The 17,249-nt window shown below is 37.2% G+C and overlaps 1 non-coding gene across 1 annotated transcript; it reads right to left on the bottom strand.

Annotated features, from left to right (window-relative positions):
• Positions 1-1,566: 1,566 nt before the first annotated feature.
• Positions 1,567-1,669, bottom strand: LOC145013750 (U6 spliceosomal RNA). Its single transcript, XR_013665269.1, has one exon. It is a non-coding gene; the product is annotated as a U6 spliceosomal RNA (small nuclear RNA).
• Between the last annotated feature and the right edge of the window lie 15,580 nt (positions 1,670-17,249).

Here is a 17,249-nt window from a genome sequence, read left to right as displayed (position 1 = left end):
ATGGTTGTTATTACCGTTTAGAAATAGTCATTTTACCGGTTTTAACAGGTAAAAAGGATTATTTCTAAACGGTAATAACAACCATATTGGTCTAATACGCACAAAAAAAACCTTAGTGACCTAATACAGACAAACTGGAAACCTTATTACCCTCCTAAGTCATTAACCCTAATTATTTAGAAAACATGCTTACTAATCAATGTGAATGATTTGTTTGACTGAAAATAGTTGCTTCCATTTAAACTTATCCCACAACCTTTCCAGAACTTCTAAGTCCAGAAACTCATATGATTGATGATCTTCATTACATAAATATGCAACATTTTATCAATAACTTCTTTTTTGTCATTTAAATGTTTACATGAACACATCCATATGTACAAAAACAAAATCTCACTTTGATACCTCCCATCAATGTCTACATTTGATAACGAATGGAAATGTAAAACCAACGGGGACTTGTATAGGATGTCTATTATCAATTATTTTATAAAAAGCAAAACCACAACATGAACTAAGAAACTGAAGTTACAAAATGAATAAAAAAATCAACACATAAACAAATACATACATACTATATAGAGGTGGCAAAAATTGACACGACACGAACCCGACACGAAATAAACGGGTTTGGGTAAGATATTTCAACCCGTTTAAATAAATGGGTTGACACGACACGACACGAAAATTAAACGGGTAAGGTTAGGGTTGAGAATTTCAACTCGAATATGACTCCAAAATGACCCGTTTATTTATATGCAAGTTTTTTGAATTATTTAAATAAACTAGAAAGATACAAAACCAAAACCATAAGTAAAAGAAAACCTTCGAATTGAGTCATTTTGTAATGTTGAAATGACTTAGCCGTCTAGATCAAGACTTAATTTCACTTTTTCCATTCTCTCCCAAACTACCCAGTCTCTTTCATCACTCTCACATCCTCGCGACCTTTTCATCCGCCTCCCCAACTCCTACTCTTTTAATTTTGTCATCTAAACTTGCTATGACTTCATCTATTCTGCCTCCAAACTATTAGTTTTTCCTTTCCGCCTACCCAACTCCTACTCTTTTAACATGCTCAATCTTTTAACCTCACATGACACGATATATTTCAAGTTATAGCCCTAACCCGAAACCCGACACGAACTCGACACGAAAATAAACGGGTTGACATGACACGACACGTTAATTAAATGGGTCGGGTTAGGGTCAAGCACTTTCAACCCGTTTAGTGTTTCGACACGACACGAACCCAACACGACACGACACGACACGATTGCCACCTCTAATACTATATACAACACATAAACGGAAGTTTATAAAGTATGAAACTTAATGACAGGAAAAGTAAAAAACTTAAAGGAGACTTTATAGAAAGAAAGATCACCCTTACTTGCCACAAATGGTTGAAGACATCAACAAGAAGATCAATCTGACCATAGAATCCACATGTTGTCTGATCATGACGTCAGTAGATGAACTACCGAAACGTAAGAATTACAATTGAACTCTATTAGCATTTGAAAAGGGAATTAGGATTCCAGAGAAGACGACGAAGGGTTAAAAAATATTTTGGACCATTTCTCGATTTGTGTGTGTCATCCTTGCGCAAGGGCCATGCTAATATTCTCTGTATCGTTCCAATTTTATCGAATGTCCCCTAAGGGACGACTATAGATGAAGAGCTTCGCCATATAGAGGAGTAGCAGGTTATATGGGACGACGCGAGTTCTAAACGAAGTAGTTTACTGTTGATGGTCATATATTCTCATAGTCTTTAAAATTAAGGTTAATGACTTAGGAGGGTAATAAGGTTTCCAGTTTGTCTGTATTAGGTCACTAAGGTTTTTTTTTGTGCGTATTAGACCAATATGGTTGTTATTACCGTTTAGAAATAATCTTTTTTAACCGTTAAAACCGGTAAAATGACTATTTCTAAACGGTAATAACAACCATATTGGTCTAATACGCACAAAAAAAACCTTAGTGACCTAATACGGACAAACTGGAAACCTTATTACCCTCCTAAGTCATTATCCCTAAATAAAATTAAGCATGGAATTAGAGTCCTCATTTGTCCGGTTGACAAAAACCTATTTCAAGGGCGGGTCGCAATTATCATAACCTAATTGTGTAAAGAATATAATTAACTGTTTTAAATTGTCATGCTTTTCTACTTATGTTTAAGCGTATGAATTTGATTATTTGTTATAATTAGGGCATGCATAATAGTATTACAATCCTAAGATCTATAAATATGATCTTCAAAAAAATTGGGTAAATGGTTAACAACACAAATTGTTGTATGTTTACTTTCCACGTTGATGTAATACTTTTATAGAATGAAAATGTCTTTCATAAAAAGTTGTGATTGATTAAAGAAAGTGATGATCCACAAGATGGATTACTAATCAGACAAAAAGTTATTTCTCATTATCTCCTGGATAGAAATGATAACAAAGTAGAATTTAAAACAATTACACGCACAAAACGCTTTTGTGTCCAAGAAGCCCATACGTACATAATAATTTGGAAGTGTAGGAATTGACATATAACTATATATTTTAGCATTAAATGAATCCTTTTCACCATCAACACCTAACTATCAAAAGAAAATATTTGTTAGTTTAAACATGTAAGAAAGTTAAATTGAATCTAACTAGACAAAAAGCATTTGTTACGGTTGCCAAAAGAAGCATGCATAGCAAAACTTAAGAGCATATGGTATAAGTATTTGGAAACGACACTATGACTGATCGACTTTTGGAAATGGTGTTGCAAACACCACCTTTCTTGTTAAAGGGGTGTTAAGCACTTCTCTTTGTAACGACACTATGACTGAGGCGACTTTTGGAAATGGTGTTGCAAACACCACCTTTCTTGTTAAAGGGGTGTTAAGCACTTATCTTTGTAACGGAGACGAAAAGAAACAATAACTGTGATTGGGTATTGGATTTATTTATTTATTTATTTATTTATTTATTTATTTTTTTTTATTACTGTTGAGGTCAAATGAAATTTTTTAAATTAATTAATATTTTGTATTGGGAGTTATTACAAGATGACCATCAAACTTGTATTATAACACCATGGATAATGTGACATGTTAAATGACATATCTTTGGTATTATAACATGTTCATACTCAACGCTCTAAAAAACTCACATGTTCGAAAAGGGTTGGCGTCCAAAAAATCTATAGATACATCATACCAATTGATGTTGAAGTGAAAGAATTGACATCAGTATTTTAAAAATAATGAACTCGATAACTATAAAAATAATATGTTTTTTCATCTCGATAATTATAAAAATAATGTTTCTAACATAAAAATCATTACTATTAATCAACATATAATCACGATTCACTGTAAAAGCAATTTTTTAAATCTGATCTATGATATAAAAGAGCTTTTATAATCAATTTTTTGCAAAGTTTGTCTATAATTTAGGTTCGAAATTAAGGTTTTTCGAAATGCACAATGATTTTCAAAATCTAATTTTCTGACGTAAAACAACCTTAAAAATAACTTTATTAGAATTTCTCATCTCCTATGTGAATTTTCGAACCCATTTACATTTTTAATAATAGATTTTTTCTAATATGAAGTTCTTTGTATTTTCTGCCATAAAGTTATGTTGATGTATTTTCTGATATCAAGTTATTTCGGAAAAAAAAAATTCAGTCATTTTCGAATTTAATTATTTTTTCTCAAAAGAGGTGGTATAAAAGATTTGATTTGATTTTTTACTTTTTATTTTTTGATATTGTGTTTTTAGTCGGAAAGAAGTTCTCTAATATCACTCAACATTCTATATTTTCATTAAAAGTTTATGAGATATCTTGTCACGTACATATAGCTATTTTTGAAATTTCTCAATTCAAAGATTCCAAAACAAGATAAACAATTACTTTTGAGTCCACAAATGAATTGTACCAAACAAAACAAATGAGTTTCTATCTCATGTATAATAAATTATCACGTGAAAAGCTAGACGTCAACCAGTGTCGAGCCTAATACATAAACCTATAGGGTTAGGTTCAAATGTGGATGAATATTTATGGTGCGGACGTGTGAACAATGTAATTGTGTGAGACCAATTTAAAAAATATGTTGTTTGGTAATGTGAATACGTTCAACTTCAAATAACTATTACCATTATCATATATATTTTTGCTAATTAAATTATCTATAAGGGTATTATAGACTTTTTTGTATTATTCTCATTCTATCAGAACGTGTTATTAATAACCATATTCTATAATAAGAATTTGTAAGAACGCTTGATAATGACGATGAGTTGAACGTATTCGCATTATCAAACAGCATATTCTCTTAGTTATTCCCATAAAATAGTATTGTCAACACATGTCCGCACAATAGATGTTAATCCATATTTAAATCTTACATATATATATATATATATATATATATATATATATATATATATATATATATATATATATATATATATATATATATATATATATATATATATATATATATATATATATATATATATCCGGTAAGAAATTTTTTTTGGTAGGAAGGTAAGAAGTTTTTTTTCTACATATTTTTTTGACGAACAAAATAAATGAATCACTAGATGATTCATTTCTAAGATGATTCACAAGAAAAAATTCTCAAAAAAACATCTTTATGATTCATTTTTAAGTAAATTAAGAAAAAATTCATTTTTATGATAATTTTAGTGAATAACAACAAAATCATTGTATAAATGAATCATAAAGATGTTTTTTTGAGAATTTTTTCTTGTGAATCATCTTAGAAATGAATCATCTAATGATTCATTGATTTTGTTCGTCAAAAAAATATGTAGAAAAAAAACTTCTTACATCATAAAAGATCTATATGTTCGTGTAATCATATTTTCTAATAACATGGGATCATATAACATCATGTCTAATAGCAAGTAAACACTTATTGATTGTGTATTAATAAATATTATCAACTCTTGTATTTGTCACGACTAACATACTACTTCTCACTATGACACCCACAACAATACATAGTATGAACATAGAGACTTTGAAGTGGTCAACAAACAATAGAGAAGTACATAGTCGAGCATTCTATTCCTAAAAATTAGCAACAAATGTATTTCTTTTGTTTATAATAAAAATAATTATGGTTATAAATGATTTGTTAATAATAATATCCATTAATTCCATAGTCATTTTCAAAAAAGTTACAATATTTTGGTTATCGGGTAATTTTCAGAAAAGTCATCATATTTTGAGCAAACTAACGAAAAAGGACAAAATATGGACTTAATCTACGAAACCGGCCAAAAAGGGTTTTTTCGAAGTTTTAGCCGGTATTCTGTGCTTTTCTGTAAACAAAAATTAGTTCGGGATTTTTTCATAAATTAAACTAAAATTTTAGGACTTTTCTGGAGATTTCCATAAATTCTAATTTATATTTTTTTTTGTCTACCAAAAATATTAGGTAGTTCATTTAAAATGTTTTAGGTAGGTGATATTATTTTATTCTATATAATCTATTATAAAAGAGTAAATTGATGAAATCGTCCCTATGGTTTGGTCAAAATTACACGTTTGGTCCTTAAATTCTTTTTTTTTTTGTTGCACTCGGATCGTTGTTGTGGTTTTATTATGTTGCGTTTTTCGTCACTATGGTTTTGTAACACCTAAAGTTTTGAAGGCCAAGAAATGAAAGAAAAGCCCTAATTTTAAGGGTAGACTCGGCGAGTCCAAGGAGGGACTCGGCGAGTCCGAGCGGGATCCGGGTCGAGGGGTAAGCGACCGACTCGGCGAGTCGGCCAAGGTGACTCGGCGAGTCTGGTCTGAACGAGGAAAACCCTAATCCCGGGAGGTGTACCCTATTTAAAGGGTGTTATGTCCCTCCCTCAGCCCCTATATCACCCTAGAGAGTCTGGTCTGAACCAGTACACCCTTGATTTCGTGTGAGCTTCCATCATTTGAGAGATATAGCTTGGAGGAAGGAACTTTGGGAAAGGAACTTGAAGACCAAGGTGGTTGCCTCAAAGGAGGAGGTGTAGATTTGAGATCTACTTCAGTGGTGTTCATCTTGGAGGTAACAAGCTGTTATTTTCCCTTCTTTGCACCTAGATCTATGTGTGTATTTGGGCATTCACGGCACAAGAGTAACCTTTCGAGCTAGGGGTTCAGATCTGAGGTTGTTACCTCAGATCCATGCTTATTTTGATCTAAAACCTCGTAATGTATCAGCCCTTGAGTCGATTTTGAAGCCCCTTGGCCTTAAACCCTAGTTTATGGCATATTTTGCCTAGATCTCCTTCTCTACACGTAAAGTTTGCAACTTTACGTGAGGAATAGGCTTGGGAGGGGTAGATCTATAGTTTGGAGTCCATGCATGACTCAAAAGTCCTCTGCATGTATGGAGAACTGAAGGGACTCGGCGAGTCCTTTGAGTGGACTCGACGAGTAGCATGAAGTTGTAGAGGAACTCGACGAGTGGGATGAACAACTCGTCGAGTCGTATGAAGATTTCCTTGTACTCGGCGAGTCAGGTCGCGAAACCCCAAACCCTTCGAGTTGAGACTCGAATCAGTGAGTCGGGTGGAGACTTAGTGAGTTGGACAGGTCAGGACTCAGAAATCGGTAGACTCGGCGAGTCATGGTCTGACTCGGCGAGTGAGTCGCGAATGGAAGGATTCTGAACATTATGAACTCGGCGAGTCAGTAGGGTGACTCGGCGAGTAGGGTTGACCTGGATGGTTGACCTTGACCAGGACTTTGACTTGGACCAGGGTTGACTTGGTTGTCTTTCAGGGGTCATTTAGACTCAGTGTTGCATTGATATTGGTAGTTCGGGGAGCAAGGGGAGCAAGAGTTCAGTGAGTTGTCGGGCAGCAGCTAGTGAGATCATCAACAAGTTCAGCCAGTGCAGGTGAGTTTCCCTTTGTGTGAATGGGTCTAAGGCCACAATACCGGCCCATGTAGTTATGAGTAGAAGACCCGTGGGTTAGCGCTAGGCACAGTATGCTAGTATGATTTTCAGGACGAGGTCCAGTAATAGCGGGCGGGTGCCCAAGGATTTCTTTATATGATAGTTCATACTTGTTGTCTGTGTGATACATGTATGTGCCTGGTAGGGAGGTGAGTGTGGGCAAGGTCTCGTATCTCACCAATAGCAGAGTGTGGATGGGATTCAATATCTCATTAGTAGCAGAACAGGGGCGAGGCCCAAACTAGAACAGGAGTGAGAGTGGGCTAGGCCCGTATCTCGCTACTATTAGGAGCGTGGACGGGGTCCCATGACTCATCAGTAGCAGGACATGGGCGAGGCCCAGGATAGGCGAGGCCTTAGGACATAACCAGTTGCATGTGTTAGTTATGTGTTGTGAAATGTTTATGTGTTATTATTTGTTGGCGGGCAAGGCCCTGTGACAGGCGAGGCCTAAGTAAAACAGATCTGTATCCGAGTGGGGCTCGAATCCAGGCGGGGCCTGGAGCGGCGGGGCCGTTGTAGCGGGTGAGGCCCGAGGTAAGGGTCGAGGCCCAAGATAGTGGGCGTGGCCCAGTATGTGCAGTATGTGGTTATGCATGGTATGTGGTAGGGTGGGGAATGATGGGTTTTAGCCATATGAACTTTCCTATGTGCGCATGCAAAACCCTAATGCTCGGATCTAGGCTTTCTAATTAAACATGCTTTGAATCCAAGACTTCTAATGCCTAATTAGGTTAAATAACAACATTGAAATAGATCTAGAACCATACCTTTGAATTCCTTGTCGATCTTGTTGTCTTGGAGCTTCTAGAGTCAAAAATGTCACTCCTAAAGTGGCTTACAAACACCAATAGCAAGAAAGATGATTTAGGAGAGAGGAAAGGGGAGGAATTCGGCCAGAGTGTCTCTACTTTTGATGGTGTGTCGAATTCCCTCACCCCTAGGGTCTATTTATACTTGTAGACTCCTTAATGATTATAACTTTAACCCTAATTGGATAACTTAGACTTTAAGTTAATCCATATCCTTTCCTTGATAACCCTATGGACGATTTTGGCTTATCCAAGCCCTAGAAATCGTCCATCCTATCTTGGATAAGGACTTATAGTCTAAAGTGTAACTATCAAACAATTGACAGTTTATACCCTCTTATTTAATTAATCTCTTTAAGTCACCAAATTAATTCCAATTAATCTATGACTTATATTAATCAAATAACCATATATTATTCCTTATAATATTTACTCTCTCTTAACAAATCATCCATCAAGTTGCTATGGTGAAGGCAACCCAAAAGGACCATGCACAACCGGGTCAAATACTTGCCTAATATAGTTGCAGCCTTAGACACTATTCCAACAGTATCCCACTTGGATAAGTCTAGTAACTATACAAGTACAATTCGGTTTGCAATCGTAGCTCTCAAAGACGTTGTCAAACTCTGATCTAATCAATCTTGTCCTTTAGATAAGGGATCGTACAGTCCTCTGTTAGATATCATGCTGACAATCCTATGGAATGGTTAGTCTAGCATTTGATTTCTCGATCTCCGATTTATTCGACATAAAACTTAATCAAACACATCAATTCAGTTCTGACCGGGCCCGGCACATAAGTCAAATCAAATTATCGAGCGGCCAAGATATCGCTTTTACCTTTTTGATAAAAGTTACAGATAAACTTCGACTTATATGCATTACTTATTCATTAACCAACTATACACAACAATGCGTTTTATAACACCGAGTTACTGATGCGTTTTCGCATTATCAATGTACAATCAATTAACAAATAATAAACCATATATCTAGGTTTTAGACTATATGATATTATCGTCTTGCGATCACCTTTTATATCGTATTCCATAAAGTGATTCCAGCAAGCGCGGGTTTGTTCCAATGCTCAAAACCAGTTCATAAGCACTCATGAACGTTGCAGCAACCCTTTGCTATGTCTAACACCATTTAGACAATCTACACACCAATTCATGACAATCTTCATTCATATCTACTTCCAACATATGAACGATTATGGACAATTTGAACAATTCGATTATTCCTAATAAATTCAATTATTCTGGAAGTCAAAACATGCAAAGTGAAACAATAGTTAAACGATTAACATAAGACAGTAACATTACTCATAAATAAAACTCCTTTATTTAATCGCCAAATGTTAATTACATTTATCTATTATACGTTTCTAATACTATCTAATCTATACTAATATCATCCTTCAGCCCAATACTCCTAGCATGCTGCAAGTGCTTAACCCTACTCAGTCCCTTCGTAAGCGGATCTGTTGGGTTATCTTCTGATGATATCCTCTTAACTATGAGTTGTCCTTCTTCTACACTATGTCTAATGAAGTGATATTTTCTGTCGATATGTCTTGATCTACCATGATCCCTCGGTTCCTTGGTCAAGGCAACCACACCTTTGTTATCACAGAAAATCTCCATGGGCTCCTTTATGGCAGGCACAACTCCAAGATCACCGATGAAGTTTTTTAGCCATATTGCCTCCTTCGACGCTTCGCTCGCTGCGATGTACTCTGATTCGCACGATGAATCAGCTACGGTTTCTTGCTTGGAACTCTTCCAAGTTACTGCTCCTCCATTTAGGGTAAAGACCCAGCCCGACTGCGAACGGTAGTTGTCCCTATCGGTCTGAAAACTGGCATCACTATACCCTCGCACCTTCAAGTCATCACTCCCTCCAAGGACTAAGAACCATTCTTTCGTCCTCCGAAGGTACTTAAGGATGTTCTTTACCGCAATCCAATATGCTTTGCCAGGGTTCCCTTGATATCTGCTAACCATGCTCAAAGCGAAGGCTACATCAGGGCGAGTACAAGTCATAGCGTACATGATTGAGCCAACTACGGAAGCGTACGGTACTCGGCTCATTTCTGCTATTTCAGCTTCAGTACTCGGACTTTGAGTCTTACTCAACTTGGCATTTCCTTGTATTGGTAGTTCTTCCTTCTTTGAGTTTTCCATACTAAAACGCTTTAGTACCTTCTCTAAGTAAGTATTCTGACTAAGTCCAATTAGTCTCTTACTTCTTTCTCTTAATATCCTTATTTCCAAAATGCAAGAAGCCTCTCCGAGGTCCTTCATAGCAAAACACTTCCCGAGCCAAGACTTGACTTCCTGCAGATTCGGGATGTCGTTTCCTATGAGTAATATGTCATCGACATATAGAACGAGGAAGCTTACTATACTCCCACTGGCTTTGACATATACACAAGATTCGTCTTCGCTTCGTACAAATCCAAACTCTTTGACTTTCTCGTCGAAGCAAAGATTCCATCTGTGAGACGCTTGCTTAAGTCCATAAATGGACTTCTCAAGCTTACACACTTTATTTGGATGCTTCGGATCCACAAACCCCTCTGGCTGAGCCATGTAAACATCCTCAGCCAACTTTCCATTAAGGAAGGCGGTCTTGACATCCATTTGCCAAATTTCATAATCATGAAATGCGGCAATTGCTAGCATCACTCTAATAGATTTAATCTTCGCAACTGGTGAGAAGGTCTCATCATAGTCAACTCCTGGAGTTTGAGTAAAGCCCTTCACAACCAATCGCGCTTTATACGTGTGTACGTTCCCATCCACGTCGGTCTTCTTCTTGAAGATCCATTTGCACCCAACGGTCTTCGTTCAGGCACATAATCAACCAAATTCCAAACTTGGTTATCGTACATGGATTGGATCTCGCTATCCATTGCCTCTTTCCATTTCGCAGACTCTGGGCCTGCCATGGCTTCCTTATAGCTATTAGGTTCATCAATATTTACTAGTGTACCATCACTAATATACGTGTCCCCTTCGGTAGTAATATGAAAACCATAAAACTGGGGATGAACTCTAACTCTATCGGAACGTCTAAGAGGTAAGGACTCGTCAATCGGTTCAACCGGAGTTTCCTCCTCGGGTTGAGTGCCAGCGGTAGAGGTTCCTTCATCTATCGACTCTTGAATCTCTTCAAGTTCGATTTGCCTCCCACTGTCTCCTTGGCTTATGAGTTCTCGCTCTCGGAAAACTCCTCTCCTCGCAACAAAGACAACGTTGTCCTTCGGTCTATAGAAGAGATATCCAAAGGATGTCTGCGGGTAGCCGATGAAAATACATCGCTCACTTCGAGGTTCGAGTTTGTCGTGAGTATCTCGTCTTACGAAAGCCTCGCAACCCCAAACCTTGATGTGTGCCAACAAGGGAGCTTTCCCCGTCCACATCTCGTGAGGTGTTTTGGCAACCTTCTTAGTAGGGACTCGGTTAAGGATATGGGCGGCAGTCTCTAAGGCATACCCCCAAAAGAAGATACGCAGTGATGCACGACTCATCATAGAGCGAACCATATCCAATAAGGTTTGATTTCGCCTTTCTGCCACACCATTCAACTGCGGTGTCCTAGGAGGCGTCAATTGTGAAACTATTCCACACTCCTTGAGATAATCGTGGAATTCAAGACTTAGGTACTCTCCTCCTCGATCAGATCGAAGCATCTTGATTTTCCTGCCCAATTGATTCTCCACTTCATTCTTGAACTCTTTGAACTTTTCAAAGATTTCTGACTTTTGCTTGATTAAATAGATATACCCATATCTACTATAATCATCGGTAAAAGTCACATAGAAGCGGTTCCCATCCTTCGTGGTTGATCTAAAGGGTCCACATACATCGGTATGTGTTAGGTCCAATAGCCCCTCACCCCTTTCACAAGTATTCGTGAAGGGTGACTTAGTCATCTTTCCAAGTAAACAAGACTCGCATGTGTCATCTTCCCTAAGGTCGAATGACTCCAACACTCCATCCTTTTAGAGTTGGGCTATGCGTTTCTTGTTGACATGTCCAAGATGACAATGCCACAAGGATGCTTTATCCATACTAGTGGAAGAATCAATATTCAAAACATCATTTCCTAAGTTATCAACAATCATAACAGTTTCATATATTCCATTACACGGTATAGCTTCAAAGTAAAAGACACTATTTAGATAAGCCAAAATAGAACCATTCTCATTATTAAAAGAAAATTTAAATCCTTGTCTATATAAACCATGAAATGAAATGATGTTTCTAGCCATTTCTGGCGAATAGCAACAATTGTTCAAATCTAAACATAAATTATTCCTAAGCACTAAAGAATACACTCCAATCTTGGTAACAAGCGACGATCTTCTGTTCCCCATGATTAGATTGATCCTTCCTTGCTCCACATCCCTACTTCTTCTTAGTCCCTGCACATTTGAACAAATGTGATAACCACAACCGGTGTCAAGAACCCAAGAAATAGCATGATTAGAATCGTTAGATTTAATTGTGTATATACCTGCGAAAGATGGCTTGATCTTTCCTTCTTTGATTGCTTGCAGGTATTCTGTGCAGCTTCTCTTCTAATGTCCTATCTTGTGGCAGTGGTGGCACTCTGCCTCCTTCGGGTTAGGATAGGGCTTAGTGGGATCAACTTTGGTCCCACTAGAAGAGGCACCATCTCGGGCTTTAACCTTGCGATAGTTCTTCGATGAAGCCTTCCTCTTCTTTCCCTTTCCTTGACCAATTGCCAAGACAGGAGCAGCAGACGGATTGGGAGTAGTTGCAACAGACTTGTCTTTGAAGTTGCTCTCAGCGACCCTCAAAAGACCTTGGAGTTTGCTTAGGGTGACCTCCTCTTTGTTCATGTGGTAGGTCATCCTAAATTGGTTGTACATCGGAGGCAAAGAGTGAAGCACCATGTCGATCGCCAAGTCTTCCCCAAAGTCAACATTTAACTTGCGAAGGCGATCGACATACCTTTGCATCTTTTGCAGGTGCACGGTAAGAGATTCTCCATGACCCATCTTAGCGGAAATCATGTTAGTGAAAATCTCATAACGCTCTTGTGTCGCGTTTTGGTGATATCTCTCCAATAAGTCTTGATGCATCTCGTATGGGTACATGTCCTCGTAGGACTTTTGGAATTCAGAGTTCATGGTGGCAATCATGATGCAATGTACCTTCGTTGCATCTCGCTCATGAGTCTCAAAAGCGGTGATTTCGGCCGGAGTAGCGATTACGGGGTTGATCTTCTCAAGCTTTTCATCGAGGACATACTCCTTATCCTCATAGCGAGCAATGGTGCGAATGTATCTTATCCATTCGCTAAAGTTCGTTCCATCGAAGGTGACCTTTTGGCAAAGGCTCATCAATGTGAAAGAACTAGCAGCAGCGTTGTTTGCGTTCGACATCTATAGAAAGGACAAAGATAGATTAGAATAAGAATCCCTAATTATCACCCAATAAGAAAAATTACGGTTAGGATCCAACAATAACATTTACATATTAGAAAAGGGATTCCGTAATCTAACATGAAAATAAATTGAAGGTAAGTGAATGACGATTCACTAATTCTCCATTACATAACCTAGACTATTAGTCCTAAGTGTATTGAGAATTCCTAGGTTCGGATGAGATTCATTGAAACTATTCAATGGCATGTTTAAATCTCGATATGCCCCTCTTGTTTGTGACTAGGATACCGAGGATCACAAAGCGGGTTTGAATTACCATGCAAATTCACATGGTGCCTTCATTGTGACGATCACCTATTCGATGTGCCGGTAAACCACACACGCTCCATCGAACTATGATAAACAATGAATCACCCTTTGCCACCTTTGCTTAGAACCAATTAGTGTGCCGATAAACCACACACGCTCCACTAACTTCTTAGAAAGGGTGCAAAGTGTAATTTCATGGGATTGCATCAATTCACTTTTCCTAAAGTAACTAAGATTGGGAAATTTTTTAAAATGTGTAGTTACTTTGTATTACTTATTATACTTTTAATGAGAGGATGAGGTTGCCCTATCCTACCCGTTCGGCTAACGACCCTCCACCAATCAAGCAAGCGGTGGGTGTGAGTGTACACCCATTAAGCGCCATTTTATAGGCCACAACCTTATACCCACCTTATAGATCGGCTTCGTGATTGAGGCCTACTAACGGTAAGAGTAGCATTTAGTTATACATATATATATATATATATATATATATATATATATATATATATATATATTATTCTAGTAATATCATATTAGTATAAGGTTGTGTTTTAAACCTTTTAAAAAACGTAGGGTTTGAAATTTAAGTTGTCTAAATTAAAACTTTTAATCACAAATATAAATTTCAAAACTTGAGGGCAAGTTTTAAACATTTAAAACATGGAGGATCAAATAACAAATAATTCCAATTAACAATTAATATCCTAATTATCTATATTTGATTTATCCAAGATTTCTTTTAAGATAATTACCAAAATAATCAAAATAATTAATTAATTATCATATAAGGAAATGAAATATTTTATTAGATGATAAATATCTTTAATTAGATCAAGATTATAGTCATATACATCAAAAAATCGGGTTAGGGTTGATCTAATATGATTAAGGTAAGTTTCCATAAGATAAACATGAAAAAATCCCGGTTTTGGCTAATCCTGACGCCCGGACTCGCCGAGTACACAAAGGGACTCGCCGAGTCCACTTTGGAACTCGCCGAGTCTATGACACAGGACCCAAAAAATCGAATTTTGCAGGTTTGTTTCAGTTAATCAAGCAACAATTTAAAGAAAACCAAGCTAGGCTCTGATACCACTTATGGGTTTTAGCCATAAGAACTTTCCTATGTGCGCATGCAAAACCCTAATGCTCGGATCTAGGCTTTCTAATTAAACATGCTTTGAATCCAAGTCTTCTAATGCCTAATTAGGTTAAATAACAACATTGAAATAGATCTAGAACCATACCTTTGAATTCCTTGTCGATCTTGTTGTCTTGGAGCTTCTAGAGTCACAAATATCACTCCTCTAATGGCTTACAAAAACCAATAGCAAGAAAGATGATTTAGGAGAGAGGAGAGGGGAGGAATTCGGCCAGAGTGTCTCTACTTTTGATGGTGTGTCGAATTCCCTCACCCCTAGGGTCTATTTATACTTGTAGACTCCTTAATGATTACAACTTTAACCCTAATTGGATAAATTAGACTTTAACTTAATCCATATCCTTTCCTTGATAACCCTATGGACGATTTTGGCTTATCCAAGCCCTAGAAATCGTCCATCCTATCTTGGATAAGGATTTATAGTCTAAAGTGTAACTATCAAACAATTGACAATTTATACCCTCTTATTTAATTAATCTCTTTAAGTCACCAAATTAATTCCAATTAATCTATGACTTATATTAATCAAATAACCATATATTATTCCTTATAATATTTACTCTCTCTTAACAAATCATCCATCAAGTAGCTATGGTGAAGGCAACCCAAAAGGACCATGCACAACCGGGTCAAATACTTGCCTAATATAGTTGCAGCCTTAGACACTATTCCAACAGGGAATTCACTAAGCTTCGTGCTTACGGCTTTCAGTTTTGGTTTCAGGTACTTCCGGTAGCGGAGGGAAGAGCTCGGGGTGATCGCATGGCACACACCATAGATTAGACAGCCTGGGAATGTTTACTCTGATAACGAACACATGTTTTGAAAACTTATACTCATATTATGTTTTGGAATGATGACTTTACTTTAAGTAATGATTTATTAAAAGAAATTTTTGGTCTTAAATTTTGGGTCGTTACAAGTTGGTATCAGAGCCTTGGTTTGAGGGATTCGGACATGCTCTCGGGTGTGTCTGAACTCAAACTGAGGAATTGGTAAAGAAGTTTTCAAAATGGAAAGACAGTTTTGTAAAAAGAGTTTTGAGAAAGAAAACGGTTTTAGAAAAGCAAAAAGAATTCAGAAAGAAAAAGAGGTGTGGTGCATGCAATCAACCGAGCTCAAGTAAGTACCCCAAAATACCCATACAAGTTTATGGTTTGATTATAAATTAATAGAACAACATGCTAGATTAGGACTAAGGATCTAGGGAGGATGCCTTATGTGCCTGTTATATGTGCTTTTGATCTGCATGATAGTGCTGAATAGTTAGTAGTAGGATAGCCTGATTAGGTTATGCCTGAGTTTATGAGTTGTGTTGCATGCTAGTTCAGATTCTTGCTATGTGGATATGATTGCTTGAGTATGTTATGGTTAGATTTTCCCTTGTCTGAATGCTGCTTGCTTTGTGCATTGTGGGATTCTGAGTGATGGGAGTTAGCCATTAAGTGGATAGGTCACGTCACATGTGATTAGGGTTGAATAATCTCAGAGTGTTGGATTTGGTCCTATTGCGCAACTCTTGTTTGAGTCCAACCGTTGTAGGAACGAGTCTTTTACTTGAAGGATTATCTGAGCCTCGTCACATGTGATGGTATCCAGGTGATGGCTAATTGGCATCGCGAGGAGGCCTTCAACACCTGAGGACTGATTTGAGTTGAGTCAAAGGTTTCCCTAGGGTAAGCCTAGGATGAGGTAGTGCTGGGAGCAGTAGTAGTAGAAAAGGGACCTGGTGTAGTCAAAGCAGTTCTTGAGGAAAGTACGGATAGATGTGGAAGGTAGTATGGGCCCGTACTACTGAAAGCAGAGGATCCATACTTGTGACATTCCCATTTTCACGGCCAGAAAAGACCGATTTTGTTTATGCTTTATAAAAATCAGAGTACTTCATTTTATAAAAAGGTTGCGGAATTTGTTCCCAGAAAAACACGATAAATACGTTATTAAAACATTTTCGAAGAAACGTATTTTTATTCATTTAAAACGTTTGGGATGTCATCGTTAATACAGAAACATAAGCATAAACAGAACTTACATGTATTTACACTAGTGATCTACATCTCTTTAAATCTCTCAGTGTAAAGTGACTTCGTATCAACACCTGTGATATAAATAAACTGAGTGGGTCAGGTTGGGAAACCTGGTGAGTACATAGGGTTTTCAACCCACAATAATATAATTATTATGTTCAATCAAAGAATCAACCCAATTACCCATCCCCGTTATCTTTTTTTTTACTCTTTAAGGATTTATCCTAAGAGTCATCTATTCTTCATTCGTTTATTCCGAAGTCCCTTACTTCCAGGGTTCTAGGACTGGCACTAAATCCATAGCTGCCAATGTTCGTTCATAAAGCACTAATTCCATAGCTGCTATAGTCTATTCATCGGGTACTAAATCCATAGCTACCAGTCTTTATCTAATAGGTACTAAGTCCATAGCTACCAATGTTCAACAGGTACTAAATCCATAGCTACCAACGTCTAACAGGTACTAAGTCCATAGCTACCGGTGTTTGTCCCATAGGCACTAAGTCTATAGCTGCGAATGTATACTCACATCATC

This window comes from Lactuca saligna, chromosome 8 (assembly GCF_052625555.1).
Source record: "Lactuca saligna cultivar CGN05327 chromosome 8, ASM5262555v1, whole genome shotgun sequence".
NCBI lineage: Eukaryota > Viridiplantae > Streptophyta > Magnoliopsida > Asterales > Asteraceae > Lactuca > Lactuca saligna.
The sequence above is the reverse complement of the archived record's forward strand: the minus strand, read 5'-3'. Positions and strand labels throughout refer to the sequence as shown.